The following is a 5000-nucleotide window of genomic DNA, read 5'->3' as shown; positions in this document are numbered from 1 at the left end:
TTGCCTTGGTAGAAAAAGAGCTGTTGGAGTTTGAATGCAAGAGACTCCAAATAAGGCAGTTTGGTGATAATGGGGATCTTCTTATTCCTATGTGGGCTGGTGCATGGGATGAAGTTGTAGAACTCTTCTGGCTCGTGTATAATGTCTCCTGGATGTCTTTGTTTTGTCTGGACGTCGTCTGGTTCTCCTGGTTGGATTGGAATTGCTTGGAATGGATCAAACCGAAAGATTGTCCAATCTTTCCATAAATAGCTCCGGTTGGGTTTAAGTGATTCTCCATTGAACCAACTGATCTCCTGGGTTCTGGTGCAGCTAAGGACTTCTGGAATACCTCCTGATTGGTTAAGATGATCTCCTGGTTCCCATAAATAGCTCTGGGTCGAACCAAGTTGAATTGGTTGAAGACTTTCCATAGATGACGTCGGTTTGGCCGGTTCTGGGGAATTGATCATAACTCCTAATTTCCGTGGCCATTTCTCCTGATCTTGGGCTTTATGGAAAGATGATAAACTCCTCTTGACTTCTGTGATGGGTTTTGCTTCAGGCCGCTCCTTCATTGAGCTTGAATCTTCTTCTAAAGTCGGGTACTCGCAGATGGACGGGTTGAGAAACCTCTGAATTGTAAAATTCATAACTTCTTTCTCCGTGATTATTTTGGCCCAATTCCAATTGGCCTGGACTCCTTCTTGAGTGTAGAATGCATAAAAATTAGCCTCGTGATTTAAACCCTCCTGGTTTGTAAGATATGGCATTTTTAGTGCACGTATGTCCTGGTTGGCGCCTTGGCTGGTTGAGTAGGGTGTTGGGTCGACCTCTGGTTCAGCTGCTGAATTGCTGGCCGCAACATTCCCTCCCCCTTGAAAAGGTTTCGACCTCGAAACTGTATAACCTGCACCAAGATAGAGCAAGTCAGCTTTCATACTCTTTTGAGATTCTAAGGTCTTACCTTGATATTGTTTCGGTTTGGGGATGGATTGTGCATCAGGTGGCTCTTCTTTCAGCAAATAGGATAGGATCACGCCTCTGCTTTTGACTTTGGCATTTCTTATCTCCTTCAGTGTATGGTCCTTCATACTCCTAGTAGGCTCAGTTCTGATCATCTTTGGTTTTGATTCTCCTAGCAACAAAAGATTATCCGGTGGGATTTCTTTGAAGCTTTCTCCTTTGCAACCTGAAAAATTCTCAACATTCTGGACAAAAATCAAGTGCATTATATCTGTGTTTGGACACTGATAAAAATAATTTGAAATTTCCAGACTTACTTTGATAGCTTCCACAAGTTGAAGAATGATTTTCTTCTTTGGACAACTTGTTTTTGTTTGCTGCCTTCTTTGCATCTTTTGACCTTGGTGGTTATGAACTTCAACTTCTTTTATTCCTGGATCAAAACTTTTTGGCAAAGACAAGTGCATTATATCTAGATAATCAAGTGTCTTGGACGTTTTAAGATCAGAGAAGATTACCTTAAGCCTTGGCATTTGAACACATTGTTCAACACTAGACTTCCACTTCTGAGGTGGTTCATGGCTGGGCTTATGGTCTGGTTCTTTCTTTAGAACTTCAAGAAGCAAATAGCTTTCATTTTTACTCTCTACATCAAGAACACACACGTCAATACCAGTTTCTCTAGGTGGTGTTTGACACTTACCTTGGTTTGATACTTTATTTACTGGTTTTGCTTCTTTAAGCAACATGGACTGCATTGTGTCTTGAACCTTCTCCTGGTTCATCACTGGTGTGGCGCCTGGTGGCTCCTCTCCTTTGAATTCATGCTCTTTAATTCCTGTTAAAACACCTTTTGACAAAGACAAGTGCATTACACAAGAATTTTCAACCAATAAATCAGATTGAATAAAACTATCACTCTTCATAGATAAATCTGTTTTCTTTTCAAGTGATGTTTCTATCAATACTTGCTTAGTAGGACAAACTACAGCATAGTGTCCTTTCTTATGACATCTATAACATGTCTGATATTTTAAATCCTCAGATTTAGAAGACTTACCTTGGCTTGATGGCGCTTCTTCCTTTGGGTTTAAAATCTCCTTGTCTCTTGGACTTAAATCATGGACAACTTTGGATCTCAACAAGGATGTGGAGTTCGTGTCTTTCTGGACCTCAGGACCTGTCTTAACATCCTTGGACAAAGACAAGTGACTCATACCAGTTGGAGATGATTTATAAACAAATTTATCAAGTATAGGACTTACCTTGGCCTTTTCTTGAAAAATAGGTTTGTCTGATTTTTCTTTGTGTCTGGCCAACGTGTCTTGGCTGACAAAGTTCTTTCTCTCCATGGTCTTTGGGACCTCATAAGGTTGGGACTGATCATAGAGAACTGTGTGCCCCTGGTTTGGCCGAATCTGTTCTTGATGGATCAAGCTTCTATGGCCTTGTTGTGGCACCACTCTCTTTGCCTCTTTGGACCCATGGCTTGAAAACCTCCTTGGGTACCTTTCTCTAATCTCTGGTGTTGGAAGTGAGGATACATACTTCCTGATCATGGCCTCTTTAAGATCTTCCCACGTTTTGATAGCCTCTCTTTGACTCTTCCATCTTGCACCATCTACACCTTTCCACCATTTGTATGCACTTCCGTTGAGTTGTTTGATGGCATGGCTCAGCTTTTCTTTCTTTGGCACGCCATGGCATGAAAACCAATCATCCATGGTTCTTTCCCATGAGAGATAGTCATCTGGCCAACTGCTTCCTGAAAAAGAATAAATCTTAACTTCATTAACAGGTTTAAAATCAAGATAAGAATGAGTTAAGTGTTTATGAGTTGAAGAAGTATGGTGTGGGGTGATCCATGAAGGATCTGGTGGCTTAGGCTCAACATAGCCATCCTCTGGTGCATCTCCAAATCTTCTTTTTCCTTGCTGTGGTCGTTGGCCTTGTGCCTTGTTTCTTTTCTCCAGCTGAGAAATCTGATCTTGTACACCCTTCATAGCAGCCAATAGCTGTTTTTGAGAGGCCAATAAGGCTTGGCTTTGTGCTAATTCTTCCATTTCTTCCTGCAAGCAATCACAAAGATCAAGTGAAGAATATAGAATTTATGGTCGGATCAGAATAAGAACCAAAATGCAAGCTAATTAAAACTAAACCGAGAAAATATGCAATGTTGAACCGAAATGAAATAAATTATGAAAAAAATGATTTTTCTTTTGGTTTTCTTAATGCAAATCTCGAAATGAAACAGTAATAAATGACAATTAACACAAATGAAAAGAAAATATGGAAAGCAAACTGATGCTGAATTTTTTTTTGAATTTTCTTTGGATGAAATGCAACAATTAAATATGCAAATGATATAAACTAAAGCTTAAAAATATTTTCTTTTTCTTTTCTGATGCAATCACGAAATGGACAAGTAGAAATGGTATGAAACAATAACTAGGATGATTTCTTTTGGCTTTTGAATTTATGAATGCAAATGAAAAGGAATCAAATTCAAAACAGAAATTTTTATGGAATTTTCTTTTATGGAAACTAATGAATGCAAACACTTTCTTTTGGGATTTTCGATTTTTAAATGAATCAAACAAAACTTTTTCTTTTCTTTTTCGTGGCTTTAAAGTATGATGAACAGCAAGAACAAAAATATGCAGAAACAAAACTTGAAACAAAAAGAAACAGTTTTTATGGATTTTCGGTTTATGAATGGAAAAACAAATGCAAGCAAGTATGAGATGCAAGGATAGATATCACCTGAGTCAGGAGCTTAAGCTCTGATACCAAATGTTGCAGGCTGGGATTCAGGCTACTCAATTGGACGGACTGAGGTTCAAGAACTCGGACTGGACAGGACGGACGGACGGCTATGGAGTGGCTAGACGGACGCGATGGAGAGGGAGATGGCCGATCTGGTTCCTGAAACAAAAGAGAGTTATTTTTATGAGTTTTTATGAATCAAAATGATGAACAGAAAGAAAACTAAATGATAAATGAAGAACAGAAGCAAATATGACTTTTTATGGGTTTTTATATTGAATGGAAAATCTAGAACTATATGATGCAAAATGAAACAAAATAAGAGAAGGATAGAGATGGCTGATGGATTCAAGTTGCTGGACTGATGTCTCTCTCAACAAGAACAGGGGATGGAGATGGCGTGAAGGTGGGATCTTGCTTGCTGGACTGATGTCTCTCTCAAGCTGGATCAGATGATGGATTGAAGTGGATTTGCGGATGAGGTTTCGATTGAATCTCTCAATCTGATGAAGGATGGAACGAATTGATTGACTCTCTCAATCTGTGTACTGAGCTTGTTTGATTTGCACAAACAAACTAGACTCACGAAATCAATAGAACAACAAAGAATCTCTCTTTGAATCCTAAAGACCGATATTTTATACAAAGAACAATCTTTGATAAAAACTGAATAAACTTTTTATTAACTTGGTGATTGAGGGTCCTCTCTACAATGGACGACAATGAGCTTATATAATGCTCAGATACAAGACTCTAAACGTTCACAAAAGAAAAGAAAGGAAACAAATCTAAACTAAGCAAGAAATCGGAAACTAGCCGTTGGAGCCTTTTGTGGGATTTTGGCTCCAAGTGAAGAAACTTGATTTGCTTGAATCTGGACGGTTTAAGGGGATAAGAGAGCTTTCTTGGGACCTTCTTGAATGCTTGGTAGATGCTGATCTCGTCCTTGCCTTGGTAGAAAAAGAGCTGTTGGAGTTTGAATGCAAGAGACTCCAAATAAGGCAGTTTGGTGATAATGGGGATCTTCTTATTCCTATGTGGGCTGGTGCATGGGATGAAGTTGTAGAACTCTTCTGGCTCATGTATAATGTCTCCTGGATGTCTTTGTTTTGTCTGGACGTCGTCTGGTTCTCCTGGTTGGATTGGAATTGCTTGGAATGAATCAAACCGAAAGATTGTCCAATCTTTCCATAAATAGCTCCGGTTGGGTTTAAGTGATTCTCCATTGAACCAACTGATCTCCTGGGTTCTGGTGCAGCTAAGGACTTCTGGAATACCTCCTGATTGGT

The sequence above is a fragment of the Brassica napus genome, unplaced genomic scaffold, assembly GCF_020379485.1.
Source record: "Brassica napus cultivar Da-Ae unplaced genomic scaffold, Da-Ae ScsIHWf_3058;HRSCAF=3863, whole genome shotgun sequence".
NCBI lineage: Eukaryota > Viridiplantae > Streptophyta > Magnoliopsida > Brassicales > Brassicaceae > Brassica > Brassica napus.
This window is presented reverse-complemented; position numbering follows the sequence as displayed.